Source organism: Melanostigma gelatinosum (assembly GCF_949748355.1).
Source record: "Melanostigma gelatinosum genome assembly, chromosome: 9".
Classification (NCBI taxonomy): domain Eukaryota; kingdom Metazoa; phylum Chordata; class Actinopteri; order Perciformes; family Zoarcidae; genus Melanostigma; species Melanostigma gelatinosum.
This window is the reverse complement of record NC_136642.1, coordinates 3,222,224-3,244,503: the sequence shown is the minus strand read 5'-3', so window position 1 is coordinate 3,244,503 and position 22,280 is coordinate 3,222,224. Positions and strand designations below refer to the sequence as shown.

Sequence of the window (22,280 nt, the reverse complement as noted above, 5' to 3'; positions counted from 1 at the left end):
CACACAACATATGTGGCACAACCTCCCCGCTCGTCTCACTCGGCGTTATCTGCCGATGTAACCGGAGATCCGTCTCCATGGAATTAAGAGGAACAAAGCAATGATTGGACCAAAGATGCTGCAGTGATGTGCATCAGCGCCGGCTCTCTAACGGAGACGTCCTGTGACTCCAGCTGCACAACGTTTCCATCGATCAGCCTCCGGAAGGTAAGCCCCGGACTGAAGACGACCTACTGATCCGCTTCCTCTCGCCCAATGAACTTTTACTGACGGCGGAGGAATTTGTCAGACTACTTTTTTTGGGGTGATCGACCCCTCCGTGCACTGTGGGGGTTTTTTTTGGCAGCAGCTTGTAAAAACAAACAGAAAACTGTAAACATTGTAAACAGATGTGTACGCTTCCAGTTCTCTTATCCCGGGTCATGCTTCAAGTTTATGTGAAGCGTCGTGTTTGTGTTTCCTGCTATTTATAGTCTTTGTTTATGCCTCTCTGCGTGAGAATATTGTCTTGTGTATATTTTTATGGAACAATAAAAGAAAGCATATTCACGGCTCGACCCAAAAGATCTGCAAACATCCCCCCCGCCCGTCTCTCCAGTAAATAAAGCCTCTCCCTCGAGCGCACACATTTTCTTAATTCCCCTCAGGAGCGGCAGAAGAAAGAGCCGAGGTGAACCCTCGCAGTCCTCGCTCGCGGTGGACCTCATCTTCTCTGTATCCCTGAAACTTTGATGTCCAGCCACAGAAGGGCTTCGAAAAATAGGGTCTGCAATCTCCCCACCATGACCAGGCAGAGGATTAGCAGAGCACCCGCAGGACGGAGGGGAGAGAGAGGACGGAGGAGGGGGGCTCTCCCTGCTGTGGGGGATTAACATGCTGCTAAGGAAGCAGAGAACAGATCCCCTTTTTCATGAAGTCTGCAGAAACCAATTTACAGCATAGAACTGGTGGTGGCGGTGGTGGGGGGGGGGGGGCACTAATTCTCCACTGAACTGCCTCCTGGTTCAACCCAGAATCTTTGTTGTGTCACTCACAAAGTCGTGCTTTCGGAACATTTTCAGGATGCGTCATGGAGGCGTGCATCTATAATTGATACGGGAGCTTTATTGATCAACAGAAGGCGACGATGGGGCCGATCAAATAACTTCTGATTAAATATACTATACACGTAAACACGGTGTTACCAATGTGTTGCTGCATTAAAAAGGTTCACACTTCATTCACAATTTCTGTTAATAACAATAACTGCAACTAACAATAACTGCAACAAAAAGACAAAGAAAATACAAAATAATTAATAAATAAGTCAGTACATGTATATATATTTGAATTAGTTATCACTCACGGTGAGGCACACGGCTCATTAACTAACCACTGGTTTGGGATCAGCATGCATCTGCCAGGTATCGGATCGGTTGCATCTCTAATCAAAGGAGACACTTCAATGGCCACAGAGAGGCTCAAGCTGCTGATCTGGACATCAGACCTGATACGATCGGTCACGGGGGAATCGCCCTGGAACGTTGCTTTTCCCCTCGTGAGGAAAAACAAGAGATTACTCCGCTCCTCTCTGCGCTCCAATATTTGCACTGCACTCTGGACTAAAAAAATACCATAAAACACACTCGCACGCCATGCATTCACCGGCTCTCAATTAAAATACATCAAAAAGCTAAACATGTAATGTGTCTATAATGTGTGGTGTAATGCTAAACGTCTGTATTATTGTCAGGGAGCGGGCGAGAAGAGAAGGCCTCTTTAGAGCGTCCTTTTACAAAGAGAGAGTGAATCCAGGGAGGTGATCATGTGACACCAGTTACAGCAGAGTGTAAACCAACTGCTGGAGTATCAACAATATCTACAGCCCGTACTATCGATAAGCAGCAACTAGTCTCACCAGTGAGAAACAATCGGCCTCCATTTATAGAAAGAGAATAAAAGGCACGCGTACAGTGCTGCCTCCCCACCAGTGCTTCTCGAGTAATGGGGTCTTCTTCCTTATCGGTGCCTGCGAGGAGCTCGAGGACCTTGCCCTTCATCCCTTTTGTTGTTACAGAGTCTCTTGTGGAAGCTGTAGATTGGGCGCGAGGCGTGGGCGAGCGGTCTTAATAAAGCTCCCCTCTATCCACCCCGGAGATCTCCTCACCCCAATTATACGGCTGACACCTCTACCCTCCTCCGTCTCCTCTTATTTCTCACCCCCCCCCCCCCCCCTCCTCCTCCCCATCCCGGCTCCTCTCCATCAGAGCTCCCGGCTCTGATCATGGCCCTCCCTTTGCTGCGCTCCAAAGCCCCAGAGGCCCGGTCGAATCCTCGGGCTGCTGGTGGCGATCGCTTCGCGGTCTGCTGCCCGATCACCGGGAACCTAAACGTCACTCAACAATCCGCCAGACAACCCAGTGTAGACCTTTTGTAGATCCTTATACCCATCATGCACTGTTCTCTGACATGTTAAACACCATTCATTGATCAGCCGAAAACCATCATCGCATTAATCGATAATGAGAAACAAACGTGGAGCTCTGAGGATCCCATCGTGCTGAGGTTGAAGGCGCACAAACCGGAATAATTTGACAGGAAGGAGTCGCTTGTTTACCGGTCTTGGTTCACTTGCGTTCCAAAACAAAAGAGAATTAGAACACGCCAGAAAAGGTTAACTTCACACCGAAGTAAATGAGCCGCAGGCGTGATCGCCCACACTAATGCAACACGGTGACGACGACGGCCAACGAGTATGAAGGACGAGCCGCTTTGTCTGTCGCCGCTTTCTTTCTCCAGACATTTCTGCTGGTTTTAACTCCGGATGCTTCCAAGGTTAAAGCCTGCATCTGGCCAGCCATCTGCCTCCGGCCGTCCCACGAGGCGTCCTGTCATCGGCCCCGTCCTCTACTGTCCACATTCGGGCTCACTGGGGAAACGATGGATACAAACAGCTTCTGAGCGACTCTACAGGTGTGCGACGCAGTTCTGCAGTCACTTCCCCCTTTTGTTGACTCCGAGAACCCTCACCCACGCCGGACAGGTGTGTGCGCTTCATTAGTATGCAACGGACGCCAGTCACGTTTAATTATGGAGCCCAAAATCACAAGTTAGTGGTGAACTTTACAAACTGTGCAGCATATGGCACCAATTATCCTGAGACCACTGATTCCAAAAAATAAAGAAAATAGACAAAACCTCACAGGCAGCAACGTGGGAAATGTGTCTGAAACAGGACGGACAGACGGACATATACAGTGTAGATAAACAGCTATGAACTACAACAAAGCCACTGGAGCTCATACTAGGACCACTGTGGATGGAAGTCAGAGACCAGTTCTCCTCCCGATACTCGTTCATCAGAAGATGGAATAACTGGTTTAAGTTACACTTAAAAGTCCCAGAAACTGTGTTTTAGAATCTGCAGTATTTCTCGATACCTTTAAATAATCCTCATTTAATAGGGATGGGAGATGATCAGATTTTATCAACACCACTTCCATTATGGATTCCTCTTATCGGTGGCATTCTTCACTGATTCCCTTAATGGGTGGAAAACGAAGAGACTTCAGACACACTTTGTTCATCACCTTCCTTGTTATTGTCATCTATAGCGGTTATTTGAATAAAAAACACTCATGATTGTATTTTTGTTGGGATTGGTAGTTTTAATTATGCATCATAAGCTGCATAGATCGAGTGATAGGAAATTAAACATCCCATAATTACCTCTTTAATATCAATTTTATATTGCTGGGAAAACATCTCCTTCAAACAACTAGATGTATTAGTGTTTCTTGCAAAAAACTACATTTGAAGAAATCACAATGACGTTATAATTTACTTCCGCCCAATTGTTATTTTAACTAGAGCTTGAACGCATCAAAACGTAACTCAACGTTACCTCCGTACGTTATTTGGCCAAGCAGGACTGTGTTGCCCACCGGCTGCATCAAGCTAATGTTAGCTAGCTCCTCCTCCTGCTGATTTCAACACGGATCTAATAATCACAGAGACGTGCAAGTCCAAGGAACCGGTTCATAAGTCCCATGTACACGTAATGAGCAACCATTAAAGTTAAAGTTCTTCTTGTTCTCGTTATTCAGAGTTCATGAAACTCAACTGACCCGATTTATCTGATGACTCTGTAGACCGATTAGATGTAATTGATAGTAACCTGGCAACGTGGATGTAAACCTCACAAATCTCACCGTATTCATCAACTGAGCAGACTTCAAACCGGTGAAAAAAAAGCTCGGACAGAAACACAAACACAGAAAGCTTTTCATGTGAAACAACCACAATCCAACTGGCAGAAGAACGGAGCGTGTGCTACAGTAGAGCCCCATCGAGTAACAAACCTTTGAAAGGGTACTCGACGACCCAACAGCGCACAATGAACAGAGAGCACGATGCCTCTGCTCCTCGAACTCACCGCGAGCCATGTGGTTCTGATAGCGTCAGCGGGTGTTGAACTGAGTTTCACCTCGGGTCAGAGGAAAAAAAACTCTTGATGAAAGTGTGCCAGCTATCAAAAAAGCTCATTTGTGACATTTGATTAAAACGAGTAGACAGATAATTGAGTGGAAGGTTTCCAATTTGTGTGGACTCACTCTGACTCGGATGTAATGAGACAATCTAAACACTTGCACTTGAAATGTCAGCGAACAGGGACTCCAAAGTCTCCGCAGGTCAAATCTACAACTTTTTAAACTGGCACAGGTTGTACTTCAGAAACAAACAGCGTTGTTACTTTACCGTCGCTTCCAAGGAGGGATCCTCCGAGCAGGTGAGTGCAGCCGGTCGGTGCAGGCTGGTTTTAAGACAGCAGCCGGCAGAGTATCTGTGAAGGACAAAAGGAATCCGTGTTACACCCGTGACACGATGCAGGACAGTGACTGTCTGACAGCGATGGAGCATCTGAGGCGTCTCACTGGTTTCAACAGACGACGTTACATCACCCCCAAAGCCTGCCTCCTCTCCATCGGCTCCGGGTCCTTTTAGGATTGATTTTAAGATTTCACTGATCACGTTCAAAGCACGTCTGGGTTCGGCCCTGAAATATATAGAAGAGATGTAGACCCCCTATGAGCCAGCTCTCAGCCTCAGGTCCTCAGGTGGGGCCCTTCTGGCTGTTCCAAAGTCGAGGCTCACAACTAAAGGTGGCCGTGCTTTTGCCATCAGGACCCCTCGGCTTTGGGACGACCTGCCTGAGGAGACGAGGCTTTGAAATCTCTTCTTAAAACACATTTTTTCAGACTGGCTTTTATGTGAAAAAACAACTTCCAGAACCGGTTCTATCAAATGTTTAAATGAACCAAATCAAATTCAGCATTCTGTCATATTATTCTGAACTCTAAAAGTCCAAACTACGAATACAAACACTGGATACATCAGACACTTTCATCAGGAAAACCAGAATGTGACGTGAAAATGTAGCTTTGAACTCGGGGGAAGAGACGCGCTTCGTGATGTTTGCACGACAACAGGTTGCGTTCGCGAATAACTGAACAAAATCTTCCGACAAATCCGAGAGCTCAAATCCGATGATGGCGTCTCAGCTCACAGTCTGCTCAGAGGGAAGATGTCTTCACCTAAACTAAGCTTGATGTAATATTACAACAAGAACAACAAAAACACAATTCTTTCATTTCTGAATAAGTGACAACCTCACTGGATTTGATAAGCAATTGTCTCTGCTTAAGAAGAAGCTCGTCTGCTGAATATATAGCGAATGCACTTCCATCTCCTGCTCCATACAGTCGCTGCTGATTAGTTTTCAATTCAACATCAAGCATAAAAAAAAAGCAATCAGAGATTCAATCTTGTGCGTAATCAGGAGGAGTTTACGTGCCAAATTCAAAATTGTGAAAGACATCATAATCAGATTTGGACTGTAATTTCACAGATTCATTAACCTGGCCATTGTTCTGGAAAATCTTTTGGAGTTAGCAACTTCCTGTGCAGCTTGCTTATCCAGAACTCCCACTGAAGAGAGTTGGCTTTAATAGTCTATGAAGCCTTCTGGAGACGCTATGAAACGAGTGACCTGGTTGGATCCTGACCTGCACAAAGACTAATTCTAACAAACGGCGATGATGGAAGTGTTGACCTGGAGCCCGGCACATTTCAAGTAGCGGAGCCCCGGGAAGACTTGCAGAGGCAGCATCTTCTGGATTAGAACGCACACCAGCTGGCAGCCACATGCCGATGACGGTTCAGTTAAGGTTGAGGCAAAGCCAGCTTATTTTTCTCCTCCGTGCTCTCGAGTTCCCTTTGTTTTGACAAAAAAGGATAGCAAGCTCTGGGTGGAGCGCCCGGCTATCCGATCATTGGTTAGTGTGATACCATTGGGCATGTGGTCAATATTATTCCTCTCGTTTCCATAGTGAAACGTTGATCGACGAGGGTCTCTAACAGATCGGCTCTGACCACATCAGAAAGGTAGATAAGAACTCGTGGAAAACAAATTCCCAGGCTATCTCCGAGGCACTGAAAGTTCCCAGACTACAAATTGCCCCTAAATGCATCTGGATGAATTTAGCGGAGTGCGTTTCTGCTTTACAGCAGAAACAAGGAGGTTTTTCAGTGACGTAGATCAGCTGGCCATCTGCTAGAATCGTGCCAACATGTCTTCCAGCACCACCATCATCATCATCATCCGCTTGCTATTAGCAGGTAGAGGGCACAAAACAGGGGGCGGTTGAAACGTTTACATTTTATAGCGTTTGCTTAATCTGTCATGAACCAAACCTAAAGAGTCCGGTCCAGCTCGGGTTCAGACTTATTTCAATTTCAACAGTTTCACTCTCACGCTGAAGAATCGTTTAAGGATGCATCGAATGCTCAAACCTCGCACTTGTGGAGTGACTCCTCTGTGGATCCGGTAAGAGGACACAAGACAGTGGGGATAGGAGACTCTCTGGTTATGTAAGCCATTAACCACGCAGGAATACGCAGCATGTGTTCAGAGGAATGCTGGGAAGCAGCTCCCGTTACTAATAACAGTTTATTTCAAGATACTAAAAGTACCAGCTGGGTGGGGTTTGCACAGCAAGACTCAAACCCCCCCCACCCATACGACCCTGGCAGCAGTTGATGATTAATCAACTGAGCCCACTGCGGGAGGATTTAGTCGCTCATTATCCCAAAGCAAAGCACTCCAGGGAGCCCGATCTGGTCTGAGGATCAGCGATGGGAGATTCTTGAGATTATCTGAAGCTGAAGACCATCACGTTATACCGGTCAGCCACTCAGAAGAAAACTTCTTCCTTGATACCGTTCGTCTTGACATGTCCGTACATGTCCGACTCGCTAGCTTCTAAGCTAATTTTAACATTACCGCCAATGGGGAAATGCTAACCGTGATTAGCATTAGCGAATATATAATATATCTTTGTACATCTTTTCATGCAGACATACTTGCATTACAGACTAAGGTCTCTCACGGCTACCAAACGAAAAGCAATGAGGCAATAACTGTTGTTGCTCATAGCTCTGAATAGCTGTTGTGCTGGCAGCAACTGGCCAAGCCAGTTAGCCGTAAATGCTATTCAGAGCTATGAGCAACGTAGACACGCTGCATGAGAAGATCAGCTTTTTCTCAAGTCTGCCAGTGGATCCTAACAGCGTGGAGCAGTGTGAAAGAATCCACCTTCACCAACGGGTTCCGAAAGGCTGGACTACTACGAGATGAAGACGACAGCGCAACGAGGAGGACAGGCAAGCTCAGGGACGGATTTGCCTCGGGAGCAAAGTGACACAGGGTGCAGACGAAACACGGACCGCAAGCACGAACGAAGCAATTCTGAGGCTGTTTAATTCCGACAAGAGGGCTTCAATGGTTTTAGTGCACAGGAGGACGAAGGCGATAGCGATCAATAGCGATCCTGCGTGTTTTTGTGTGCGTGTTTTTGAGTGAGAGAAATAAATCATCTTGGTTTGCAATAAGACTGCTGTCCTGAGTCTGCATTTGGGTCCTTGAACACACCACATCATGAACCGGTAGGTAGATGTCCGACTCGCTAAGACAGACTCAGGTCTCTCAAGGCTTTTAGATTCTAATGAGAAGACACGCTGCTTCATTTTACTTCTTCCATTTGGTAGCCTTGAGAGACCTTAGTCTGTAAGTATATCTGCATGAAAAGATGTACGAATATATATTATATTCGCGAATGCTAATCGCGGTTAGCATTTCCCCATTGGCCGTAATGTTAAAATTAGCTTAGAAGCTAGCGACATGTTATGATGTTCAGAGAAGAAGACAACTTTAGTACTGTTAAAAGCATCTTGCTGTTCAACGGGGACACCTGCGGCTTATATACTGGTGCGGCTTATCCTTGTACAAATTATTATTTTTTTATAGAGCGGTGCGCTCTATAGTCCGAAACGTACGGTAAGCTTTTAAAGCTGGAAGGCCAAGATCATCAACTTCATCAACCCAAGCACATACAATTTCAGCTATTTTATTTTATAGATAGCAAGTCAGTCTGGATCCGAGCAACATTTAATATCTGACTTCTAAATGTCTTTATTCGGGGATGTAGCGAAAGGACACGACGGCGCCTCTAAGGTTTAGTGCTTCTTCGAGCAGAAACTAGTCGGATTCAAATACCAACGCCACCCCGAGAGGGACAATTCAGGGTGGCGGGTGGAGACGAGCTCCCTGTTTCAGTCTTATTTGCGACCTTTTTCCATTTTACTCGAGGAGACAGGAGACATTTAAATGGCATCGTGCCATCGCAGATACGGGAAGAATGCAAACTTCTTATTCATAATTACGGTTGTCCTCGTCAAAATTAGACCCGTGTGCGTGCCCTCAAATATCACGACATGCCGACAGTTCTGACAAAAGACAAAAGTCAAACCTCTGAACACTATTGAGAAAACACCATCTCTTATGATTTAGTGGCGGACTGGCTTGAAGTGAAACAATTACTCTGAAAGAAGACCATTAAGTTTAACTTTAAGTTCAGTGCTGCAGAGAGTTTTATGGGGGGGGGGGGGAATAAATGGCAATACATTTTACTCTCAAGGGTAAGAAATGCATGTCGTGTTTTATATGTTTGATTGTTTTTACTTGTCATATTCAGATGTGAACATGTTTAATCACATCTAGTAATCAGTAACTGCTGAACAGTTGATCTAAACCACTTTATTTGGAGGTAAATGAGAGTGAGAGCACACGAAAAATCTTCCAGGTCAACACTGAGCCACGAAGTACGTCTGCTACCTGTGATGGATTTAGAGATGACAGTTTGGCCTTTTGTCTGCCCTTTGTTTCCTCTAATAAAACCTGAATGACCTGTATGGTGACTGCTTGAGTTTTTCTTAGTTGACTTGGTAACTTGGTTAGAGCAACGCTACCACAGACACTACAACGTTCTAAACGATGGCCAAAACTACACAAACTAGACCCTGGAAGTGACCTGTGAAACACTTTGACCTGAGCTAATTGGATGATTTATATCGATGGCTACCGTGGTTGTGCATTGCTTTATTGAACAACCTGCTAATAAATCGAGCAGAGGAGGTCGGGGCTCTTCGGTCTTGAACCGAACGCAGCAGCGACCCAGTGATCATCTGGTAAGCAGACCCCACGCCTGCCCTTTTCTCCACTCAGCTGTCTGTGAAAAGGGAAAACATGCGGTCCGGTGTGTTGTTTCAGGGAAAGTGAAAACACACACACCCTCTGAGGTTCACCGTCAGAGCGGAGGAGTCGAGCCTGTTGTGACTCCGGAGCGTCGCTCCCCTTCCGTTGGATCGCATTCCCTCTCTCCACATCGCCACATGGTGTAGGGGTAAGTGACTTAAGCACCCCCCCCCCCCCCCTCCTGTGACGCCCACTCTAGAAAATCAATCAGCATTCAGGTCATGCCACATGGACGGGGCGGGACACGTGACCCGTGACCCCGGGTTTCTCCTCAGAGAGCGTGACAGGGATTTGTCTGTGCTGCCGGTGTCTGTCCGACGCCAACAAAGTCCTCGTGTTGGAGGGCGACCCGACCCCGTCCACCTTCGACACGATAAATCCAGCTGAGGAGTTCAAGGTGGGCCCGACCCGCATCCGACCCAGTCTCTGGAGACACTGCTACGAGCTCCAGCTAAGCCTTCCCCGCCCTCACCCACCCAGAGCTGCACGGAGGAGTTTTCGTTGGTGCCGCTGGTACGCAAAACAAAGACATTTATTCGCCCTTATTTCACTCACACCCAGCTCTTGTGACATCCCCAACAGTTGGGAAGTCTTATTTCTGTCATGGGAAGTGCATGCGGGGGCAGGATTAGCATAGCGTAATTACTCAGGGGAAAGATCCCGACTCCAAGGAGCAAGACATAACCCATAATTCGCCATTGTGCGCCCCATGCAATCGACAGTCGCTGTACGATATCGGAGATAAATGTCGGAATTCAGGCTGTTAGTTTAACTGATGGTGCATTCAGCACGATAATAACCTTGCACACGGTGGATACGACGAGCCCCCCCTCCCCCCCTCCCCCATGGGGTATTATCATGCTAATCTAAAAGAGGAGAAGAAGAAGAAAAAAAATACATTTCAGTGAATGAGGAACTATAATGGGAAGCGGGGACCTCTGGAACCGCGGGGAGACAAAGGAGGGTGTATTCACCCAGCTCCGCCCGAGCAAAAGCAGGGGCGACGAACGGACACAGACGTTCTGCTGGCTGCTTAATTAAAAGAACATCGCCCAATTAAAAAGATCTTCCCGCTGAATGGACCACCTGGTCGCAGTAACTGACCCGTGTCTCCCGTGCACACGTCGGTCTCTCTTTCTTTACCGACGCATTTCATTTTCGCATCAGAGCGATCATTTATTGATTTTAATGTACAGGTGGTTTAACACTTCATGGTGACGGCTGCGAGAGACAGCGAGCGAATCTCTGCTTACCTTTTATTCTGTTGCTAATAACTGGAAATATGGTCAATATGAAACACTATTTTATTATGACAACATATACCTAATTATGTACACCAGTACAATCTAATGCAATGCAAACGTTCTGTTTACCTTCACAATGCGTATCATGTTTTTTGATGTATTAATTAAATGACATGTTTTAGCATCGAGGTCATAGTTTAATACTATATATTCAGAGCTGCCTTCATGGATGTTTTGACATCCGTTAAGGTCGAAGGTGAAGCAAGTACAAATATTCCATGGGGCGGACAGTAAAGCTGCTACTAGTTCTACACTAGAATGATTAACTTCTCCTCCATTAACTCCGTTATTTTACAGAGGAAAGAAAATATATCCGACAGCTCTGATTGGTAGTTCCTCGTCACATGACGCGCGCTGCAGCGTCCCAAAACTTGACCAACTTGAGATGGTGGCGGCAATGAAGGGGGATCAAACAGCCGGGGGAGGTAGCTCGGGAGGCTGAGTGGGAGGTGTTTTGTTGTGTTTGTCTCTCTGTCTCTTTTGGTGGAAATAAGTCTACAGCCTCGGAGTAAAGTAATGAACGTGCATGTTTTCCAGACCTGAGCACACGCGCACACACACACGCAGACACACACACACACACGTTTGGAGGATCAGTGTGGAAGCACACAGATCTCAACATGAAGACGGCCCATACACTCGTGCATGCACAGGTATCTGCAGGTAACTCACACAATGTTTCCCTTCCATCGGTTTATTAATGATTCACAACAACAACTATCAACACTCAACATGAGCAAAAAGGTCAGATTCATTTTTAAACAGCAAATGCATGACAAGAGTTTGAATGTCTTGTTAAGCCCTCGAGTGGTTTTAAATGAGTACATTGATAGATCAGTCAAATAGAATAACTTCTCAAATGTGACAATTTTATGCTTTTCACCATAATAGATTCAATATTTTACATTTCGGTTGACAAAAACGAGACTTTGGCCTTTGGAGTATTATCCGCACTGGTTTTGAAACAGACTCACTGAAAAATGTATCTAATTAAAATAATCATGAATTTCAAGTTCTGCAGTTTGTACATGTTACATTTTTTATCGTTTATGAAAACATCAGATTGAGACTTCTTTACTTATCAATGCTGAACCCGACTCATGAAGAATTAATCATATTTCTCCTGACCACAATCATGCCTCTCTCTCGCTCTCTCTCACACACACACACACACACACACTAGTCCAGGGCACTGTGCGGGGGAGGGGGAGGTGTGTTTAACTCACCCTGGACCGCTGCCCAGTTTTGGATTCCTATGACACTAGCTGTAGCCCCCCCCCCCCAAAAAGGGCGGTTTAAAAATAGCCTCCATTGGATGGAACCGAGCCCGGCGTTCTGAGAACTGGAGGAAAATGGCCGAGCTGTACGTGTGGGCGAGCACTTATCTCACACCGCGTCCGAGCCAAATCTCCACCGCACATATGGCAGCCGCCGAAACATACACAAATAATAGCGTGTGAGCTGAAGTGTAGATTAAGAAACAGCCGAAATCCACCCACACACACACACACACACACACACACACACACACAGGTGAAACACTTCAAAAAGCACACGTATTCAGAGTTAAATCTTAAAAATAAAAAGCGCTGCATATTCTAAATTTAAGCACGGGGGGGGGGGGGGGGTATATGCAGAGTGTTTGGTGAAAAATCCTATCTGCAGAGCTCAGGGTGCATAAGGAATTGGATCCCGAGGGAGAAGGAGGAGAGTAGGGAATCCAATCTGAGTTTTCCTAAACCATCAATGAACGTTTCACATTAAAACCAGAGCTGGTGGAGTTTAACTTGGAGTCTCTTCAACGAGTCGGCGGTGCAGGACTTTGTCATCTTTTTTTCAAGGAGCAAGGTCAAACGGCTCTGCTATTTTTAGAGTTTTGGAAATGAGATGCAGCCGGGTCGCTGAGGGAGAGAGAGGAGCGTCCATCGCTGATCTGATGTCACGTGACCCTCCGGAGACGAGAGCCCATCTCGGTTTGTAAAGACCGGAGATAAGTAGCTGCAAAAAAAACCACTCGGAACACTCGAATAAATGAAATCTGTGAATACCTGTCACCTCCTGAGCACGTGCAGAGCAGGGAGTGTGATGTGACGGAGCATTACGGAGGGAAGAGGACAGAAGAAGAGGCTCGACTTAGCTTTTTAATTTCCTGCTTCATTTCATGTTTCAGGACCATAACAATTCTCATTTTCCAAAAACTCCAATAAGCAACAATGAGACACGATCACACCTCAGAATTACTTCTATAGTAACTAGCAGCAGCAGCAGACCCAACACACACACACACACACACACACACACGCGCACACACACACATAAAGTCAGCCTAATTTCTTTAGCCAAGATGTGACAAGCCAGACAATTGCTGTGCATTGGATTGTCAGGATATATAGATATATATACACACATTATATATATATAACAGATATTCAATCCCTCAGTCTCACTCTGCCAAGAACTGTTAACCCACAATGCCTTGCATCACCCTCTGTTCTGCAGTCTGCAGTCTCAGGGACTACTTTTACAAGAGACAACACTTCTTCTTTCCAGGACTTCAGTCCTAAAATATGTCCCTCTGCTGGGACACAGAACACCAATCAGAAACAGCAGAGTCCTCAAACGTCAGGTCAAATGAACAATTAGAGCCATTGCCAAACCTCGTTTGTTTTTTATATCTCCACTATAAACTGTACAAGTCAAACCAGGGCTGCAACTAATCATTCATTTCATCATTCATTCATCCACTATTTGCTCCGTTTATAAAAATGTCGTTAAATGTCTAAACCCACTTCCTAAAGCTGGAGACTAGTCGATCCAAAGGAGACATTGTCATCAACATTGATCATCACTTTTGACATTTGCATAGACGGAGAAATGAAATGAAACAGAATCAGCCGTATCCACCTCTCTAATGAAGATAATCCTGATCAGCTGTAGTCTAGTCTGGTCCTGAATCATCCTCATTCACACTCACAGCCCTCACGAGAGCACCTGCATTAAAACGACATGAAGAAACTTTTCTTATCTTAAAAGTGCACAAAGTGCGAGCAGCTGACTCCGAAACCAAACCTGGCAGAGAGAACTTTGTCCCACCCGCTCGTGTTCAAACGTTTAAAGTAGCTGGTCTCAAAAATACTGAATCGCACCAAAACAGACGTGTGCCGGAAGCAGATTCTCAGACGCCGTCGGCCAACTCGGACGAAGCCAACTTGTGTCTTTGTCTCAATCCACCTTGTTCGCTTTCAATTCCATCAAGTTGCGGGATTTCAAATCGCTGCCACTAAAAGCAGGAGGTGTTGCTTTTGCTCGTCATCTGCAGCCAAACATGTCATGGGAGGACAAATTAAAAACGATTGGGGGATGAGACGTGCTCCGATTTGAAGGCGGGGTGCGTCAGTTACAACTCCTCGTGCTGAAAACACCAGAATGTCTGCAGCACCAAACGTTCTCTTTAGGAGTGCGGCACCAAACCGGAGCGAGGCTGAGCGAGGCCCTGGGCGGTCCTCCCAGGGAGAAACAACCTCTGGCACAAAGATGGATGGTTGCATTTCCTGCAGCAACAACAGCCCGTTTGTTGCAGGAAAGCGGAGAGTAACTGGGCTGTTAGTACAGGCTGCGATAGCCTCCGTGGCTGAGCAGGCAGAGAAAACAACTCCACTAACGGCAAACGAAAACTTCACCAATTGAAATGAAATACAAGGAAGAAGGACGTTATGGTTGCCGCCCACGCTGCTTGTTTGAGAGCCAATCTCTGAGAAATGAAGCACAGAAGAACCCACGGCAACAAGCGCCTGGCAATGAAGATGGAGACGGACGGGCTGAAGTGGAGGCGGGCATGTGGTTGGGCGATGTCTACCGAATTGGCATACGACGGTGATATAGTTGTTGATATTCATTAATAATCAGCAATCTTGCTTCCTGCCAGCGACAGGAGTTATATCTGTCATCTCATCAATCTCCTTCAAAGTTCTTTGGCCAGAAATGAGGTCGTAGAAATAATAAGAGCGCTGCAGGATGACGGGTTCTTGTACCCCGGGTGTTTACGTCACAGTGGTCCACTCCACCAGGAGCCAATGGGGTTTTTAATCATCGTTTGGAGCAACGAGCCGGTGCACTTTCGCCGACCCCGAGCCCGCCCAACTAAGAGTTGGTCAATCGATAGCCGGTATGTACGGCTATTGGCTGTTTACTGAGACGCTTGTTCCCTTAAGTTCAGTCGCTTCCTCTTATTAACACGAAGCGGCGAAGAGAATCGAAGTGGATTTACAGGGAATTACAGCTTCTGTACTCTCCACGGCGGCGTGTTGCGATGTCTGTATTATCTTAATCTTCCTATCATCAACCGAGCGTTGCGGTTTTGAACACAAACAGGATTCTGGGGGATCGTGGGTGACGCGGCTGAATGGAGGATCTCGGCGCTTTGTCATCAGCTAATAATCCTTTAAAACGGTGAAAATCCGTGCACATACGTAGCCGCATTAGCTTCGCATGAAATATGCATGAAAAATGACAAGGATTCCTTTTCTTTTTTTGGATGAGTCATTCGTTTGTTTTTTGCCTTTCAAAAGAGATGCTTTCTGTAGTGCATGCTCCCTTCCAAGCTGCCCTGTGGGTAGCACGCTCATCCTGCTCCACAAAACCACAGAGAGATCTGCTGTACAGGGAACAAGCCCTCTGCTTCATCTCGGAAAGAGCAAAAGAGGGAGACACCAACAATCTACGTGTTGTGATTCTGGCTGCAGGAATCAAATAAAAAAAAAAACTACAAACAAAACACAGGAAGCATTGTGAGTTTAAATGAAACAAAAGGAGGATACGAGTCTGAAAACAGACATTTGAGGTTGTAATTCTCAACAAAGACTCTTTTTGGCAAAAAACATTTTTTCATAAAATACGAGGCAATTTGCTGACACACACACACACTTTAATTGCTGTTCTCCATGAAGCGTAACCAGACGCTCCTCCAGCGTTCCTGTTGCTCCGCTTGTGGTCGCGGCGGGTTTGGCGAGCGGAGCCCCGAGTCCGTGTTTGACAAGGGGGTTCACGGTTCTGAAGGAGCAGGCTCGACGAAAACCACAGGAAGACAGCCAGTCTGGACGGACGAGCCGAGGCCCGTCCCTCGTCCAGTTTGCGGTTTTCCGCCTGCTGCCATGTTTTTTCTTCTTCTCCTCCCCCCTCTAGCCCTTCACTGAACTCCCAGAATGTACGCACTCGTCGGCCTGGCTGTAATTTCCAGGCCTGCGCTAACCACACCGGGACCGCAGGAGGTCCGCCGCTGCACGCCTGCTTTTCAATCCAGAGGAGCTGCAAGTCCGCCGGGGATTCAGCTCTAATAGCTGCTGACTCTGGACCAGGAGGAGAGAAGGTGGTCAGCGGTGAAAAACATCCACTGTGTTCAGCCTCCACTTCCACAACGCTGCAGCCGTACAAGGGGAAACAGATGGAACTAAATTGGCCGATACATTAAGTTTGTGCCACGGGCAATCTGTTAATAAAGTTTATACATATATACACACACACACACACACACACACCTGTGCACTGATTGAATCAGCTTAAACATGAGGGGAAACTTTTCCTCCAAGCTCAGTAAAGAAGTAATTTCCGCTCGGTGGCTGAAAACGCTGAACAAAGAAAGAATCCGGGTCCAGTCGGGACAGTGATGGAGGACCCACTTCAGCCACGCTCCGCTCAGCTCCGCCCGCGACTCTTAACCTGAGCATTTGTAACGCTTGATGCAACATGTTGATGTGATTTCTTACCAGCCATGGCCAAACGGGGGCCCCGGAACCCTGGAGCCCAAGGGCCCGGCGGTCTCGGGCAGATAACCCGGACCGGCCTGTGCTGCGCGGCTGACAGGTAATAACTCACTCCCCGGGGGTCCCGCACCCTCCACTGGACACGAGCTGTCCGAGACAACATTGGTGGTGGTGGGGGCAGCCTTGGAGCTCCAGTTCTCATAACCCGCCTCAAGAAACAGGGCTCGCATTGGCTGCCCAGTTGCCACGGGTAACCTGCCATTATCAGAATGAAATATGAGGTGCCACGGGCCAGGGCCTCGCTCATCAGGTGCAGAGCCAAAAACAAAGTCCCAAATGAGGAGCGGGGCATTAACTGTTGCCTCCCGAAGCAGCGTCCCGTCTTTGAGACGTTTCAGACGGATCGTTGGTTGTTGAGGTGCGACAACAACAGACGTCAAAGAAATATCATCCGACGCGCTGACGTTCCACTGAGCTCGAGGTGTGTGTGTGGGGGGGGTGAGCGTGAGCGACTTCCACTCCTCCCGAGGGTTTAATGTAACGTGTCTCTGAAACCGTTTGCTTTTTCTCTCTTCCGACAACCCGAGCTGCAGACTAACCGTGTGTGTGTGTGTGTGTGTGTTACACGTGGACGTGTTCAGATATTGACCACTTTATCTTGATGATGAAAATGGAAATAGGCCCGCAGAACGTTCCCCCAGGGGCCGCGGTCCTCGGCCCCTGGTTAGGAGCCTATTTCAACCATCATTACCCTGAGGGCCATTAAGGAAGATGCCATCTGCACACGCTGGGCCCCCCCCCCCCCTCCCTCTTGTCGTTTCACAACTAAAATGGAAATAGGAAATAAAATTACACACCGGGCTAAACGCCCCATTAAGCGCGCTAACTGAGCTGGCCCGAGAACGAGAGCTGGCCGACGAGCAGAGCGACATTCAGAGGTGACGAGGAGACGGAAGCGCTGCCGTCTCTCACATCTGCTGCTGTAACTCACCCGTCAGCAGAATGGGACTCGTGGTGAGTTAAAAAACAAAGAGGAAGTTATTGTTTGTGAGCGTGGGAGACACAAGCAACAGCGGAGTATAGATTTGTCTGCACTATATATAGAACAGGTAGGAGTGCAGACAGACATGCTGGTACGCATCAGACCTGGAGCAACACCTCTCCTCAGCTGCAGACCGGTGACATGTCAAAGAAAATAAACCCGAAACTAGGGCTGGGCGATAAATCGATTTAATCGATTAATTCGAATGTGTGCTTTAAGGCGATGTGTTTTATTGAAAATCGAGAAAATCGCCCCCACCCCTTTTTCCCGTAGTAGAGTGCGCGCGCATTGTTTACAAACTAAAACAATGGCGGCCAGCAGCTTCACTGCTGGCCGCCGCCGCCGCCACCTCACAACAACAACCCAGCATTTTGGAGACATTCACCAACTGTACTCCGCATGAGAAGAAGAGTGCCCGGTGGAAAGCCATCACGGATGCAGTCGCGATGTATATCGCAAAAGATATGGTGCCCATATACACCGTGGAAAAGCCGGGGTTTATTCACCGTCTCAAAGCTTTGGACCCCAGGTACGTGCTACCAAGCCGTAAACATTTTTCTGACGTTGCCTTGCCTCGGCTGTACAATAGTACACGCCAAAGGATCTCTGCGGAGCTGGAGGGGATGTCATTCTACTCCGCAACAACTGACCTGTGGTCCAGCAGGTTGACCCAGACACCGATCCACTTGACTGGTGGAAGCGTCACCAACTTAACTTTCCAAGGCTAAGTACTTTAGCAAAGAAATACCTCTCTGTGCCAGCTACAAGTGCCCCCTCTGAGAGGCTTTTCAGTGTGTGGGGGGGGGCATTGTTACATGCCACCGTGCATGCCTGAAGCCAGAGGTAGTAGACAGGCTTGTCTTCCTGGCAAAAAATATTTAGAAAAAACATGCACTACTGTTTAATACTGTTGGTTATGTTGTGAATGCACTTGATTTTGTTTACATGCACTTATTTACTGTGCAAAATATGTTATGTTGATGTTAGATCAGATGTTGCACTTTTGAAAATGTGAATGTTAAAGGGTCATATACATTTTATTTCATGCTGTGTTTGTATCAGTGTATTCAGTTAGAAAAGCTTACTGTAAAAAGTTACATTTGCACAGTTGTTTACAATGGAAGGCTACTATTTAATGCCATTTAATGTTATGTTTAATTTAATTTTATATTTAAATGATTCAGGCAAACAAAAGAGTGACCAAATACTTTTTGTATACTACAGGCACCTTTCTACAATGTTCAGGTTTTGTTTGCACTTTATTTTTATCAACCTACTTGGGAAAATCATCACAAAATAAAAGAAAAAATTGTTTTCAACAGCTTCTGTCATCTGCAAAAAATTTTGGGGGAAAAAAATCGATTTAAATCGTGAATCGGATTTTTTGTAAAAAAATCGGAGATTTTTTTTTTAGGCCATATCGCCCAGCCCTACCCGAAACCACATTTGCAACGTCCTCTGAGCAGCACCGGCTGCTGCCAAGTCACCGTACAACCGCGGGTTGGGAAACCGCGAGCCATCGGCGGGCCTCCACATCCTGTGGCATCACTGCAGCAGCTGAGATGAGTGTGGGGGGGGGGGGGGGGCAAGACATAATGTTGCCCCTTTAAATGCCTGTTTAACTTTAGGGATGGATCAGAGCAACAGAACAGGACCGGGATGTCTTTTGGAGTCCACAGTTGCAACAGACAGATTGAAAAAGTGGCGGTGCAGTTGTGCACGGCAGAGATTTATTTATTGTTGAAATGTTCTTAGCTCTCGACTGAAACCGTACACCCACTGAGGGCTACCAGAGGACTAATGCACAACAGGCTGAGACAAATCACAGTCCTGCTAGTGCAGGGGGGGGGGGAGAGATAGGGGGGGGGGGGAGAGAGATAGGGGGGGGGGGGAGCGAGAAAGGATGGCTCTGAGCATCTCATTTCAACCCAAATAAAGCAGCAGCAGCCTCCCTGTTTCTAGTCTCTTTGTGCATAGTAGACATTACTGAAGTCCAACACTGCCTGCTGCTGAAAACTCTCGCGTGCAAAAATCAGAAACCTGTTCGAACAATGAGCTCATCGGTGGGTTTTTTCTCCCCTTTTTGAGTTTGGCTCTAAGACGCAACTGCCAGTGAGAATGATTCGGCAGAGCGAGCGGCTGCAGCTTCCATGTCATCGAGCAGTGGGTTTGTTTTAACGCTCTCAGTACAATCCCGCCATCGTGTGTGCCGCTTTTCTTTGCACAAATACAAATGTCTAGGAGGAAACAAATTGTTCCAGTTTAGGGGAAGAAAAATCAAAACGTTGAGTGTGCGAATGAAATCTTCTGCAAGACGCCGCTCGGAGAGACGTGTTATCAGTCGCTAATTGGTGATAAGTTGCCGAGGAGTGTTTGCAGCAACAGTCAACGGAGGGCGACAACATGATTGTTGCAGGTTTAGGAAGCCCACAATGAGGCATTTACACAACGCACGTAGACAATGTGCACATTTGCATTGCGCTGAATTTTTTTTTTACAAAATGTCTAATAGCTTGCAAAAAATAATAATAAATCAGTGACATCAGAAACACCGCCGAGGGGGAAAAAAAGAGAAAAGCGAGCAGCTTCTCCGGACACAAGAATTCAGCTTAAGGGGAGTTTAAGCTCATAACACGTGTCGGAAATGTTTTTTTGCATGATTTAAACTTAATGTAGATGGTAATAATGTCGCAATGTGGAGCAACAGACAATGAGCAAAGTCAGCGCAGCAGCATCGCTGAAGAGAGTCAACCAGCGCGCGAGCCACTTCTTACCTTATTGTTTCCTTCGCAGGTCCAGTGTGGAGCAACAAAACAATACAGAAATAACCGTCCGTGTCTCTCAGGCGGACACCGAAGCGGTGACGTGTCGGTTAACGAAGGCAGAGTCGTTAGTTTGTCAGCTTTCTTCGGTTAGTAATCCCAGAGCGCCACAGCAGCGGAGCGACACCCGCCTCTACACTCCTGCGACGAGACCGGAGCCAGACTGGAATCACAACACTCCGGCAGCCGCCGAGGCCACGCCCCCTTCTCTCCAGTCTGACAGGCGTTGCATCCAATCACAGAGCGATGTTAGGATCATGTCGTCTCCAATTGGTTAGCCGTTCGACCTTCTTGTGTGTGTGCGTGCGTGTGCGTGTGCGTGCGTGCGTGTAGCCCCGCCCCAGCTCGGGCTCACTTTTCTCCCAGATGTTTTATTGCCTGAACATTCGGGCCCCTGTAACCCCAAACCAGCCAATCAGAGCGCAGGACGGGGGTTTTAAACACACACACATAGTTTGGACTTCATGGGAGAAGCCATTTAAAATGTTATTATATTGTAACTGATATTGTATTTCAGCTTGTTAGTATGTTAAGTGTATCTATTTATTCTTATACAAATACATTTTTTTACACGTCTCAGTTCAGTACATGAACAGCATGTTCATGTACTGTTCATGTAGTTTATTCAAGTACTATTTAAATGCTATTGAAGTTCTGTGTTGTAGAGTCTACACTTTGGTATGAAGTATATTACTTTAGGACATTTATTTTCATGATTAAATATGGACTATATACTATGTATATGTATAGTATTTTAACTTGTGTTTATATTATATATTTTAGTCTGTCTGTCTATCCATTTATCCATCATCCATCCATCCATCTATTCCATCATCCATCCATCCATCATCCAACAACACATACTGTACAAATAACTATATTTAGCAAATACACACATGAACAGTTTCTTTCATATGAATCATGTTCTCACAGGAAGTCACATGATCGAAGAGGCACTTGCAAATGCAAACTGTGTGTACTCTGAACGTTCTACAGGAAGAAATAACAGCCGAGTACAATTTTGAAAAGCGAGGACGACGTGTACCGACAACACTGAATCAGCGATGTTGTGTTGTTCCCAGAAACACTAATAAAACACCTGTGTGGTGATGCCAGCGCTCCGGCTTTTGGTCCGACTCTGCATCTGCGTTTGATGATAATCTAATAGATGGCCATGGACTCATTCATAGCTTCATCTACTGCATTTCCATTTCAGCCAGTCTTTCTTTTCAAAATGCTGCTGTGCTACAGGGAAAAAAGAAGCGTTCAAGTGGCTCCTGCAGCAATTATCTGCACTGGTTATGATACATATACTGTTCGCCAGTTTGGCAGTCAGATAAATGAGATGGCCTCCCTTCAGGTCATGCTTGTTCATTGCATTCCTCTTTGGCCTCAAGCCACAGGGAAAGAAATGGCCGTGCGCTTTTTGGTCGGCTCTGACTCAACACCAGACTCACTGCAGGACGTTTGGGCTCTTTCAAGGGGAGAGGCAGGACGAGGGCTCGGAGGGCCGTGGTTTGCGTGGATTCCTTCAAATCGTTGGCTGTACCCTCAGTTCACCACAATACTCTGCCAGTACGGGTTGTGGCAGTGAAGAGGCTTGATATATATTGAGCAGAGGATACTCACAAAGATGGTCTGATAGGGAAGGGACCGCTGGGTTGATGTTATTAGTGCAATAAAAGAATAGTTCTACATACCGGGGATGTGACGAGTAAACAA

The 22,280-nt window shown here is 46.6% G+C and overlaps 1 protein-coding gene across 2 annotated transcripts in view; it reads right to left on the bottom strand.

Moving 5' to 3' along the window:
• The window catches only part of sema6cb (semaphorin 6Cb), a 131,345-nt gene extending 110,664 nt beyond the window's left edge, over positions 1–20,681 (bottom strand). For both annotated transcript variants that reach the window (XM_079275277.1, XM_079275278.1), the window contains exons 1-2: positions 20,511–20,681; positions 4,738–4,822 (exon numbers count right to left, since the gene is read on the bottom strand). The gene's annotated coding sequence lies outside the window, so the exon portion shown is untranslated. The remainder of the gene's footprint in view (positions 1–4,737; positions 4,823–20,510) is intronic.
• Between the last annotated feature and the right edge of the window lie 1,599 nt (positions 20,682–22,280).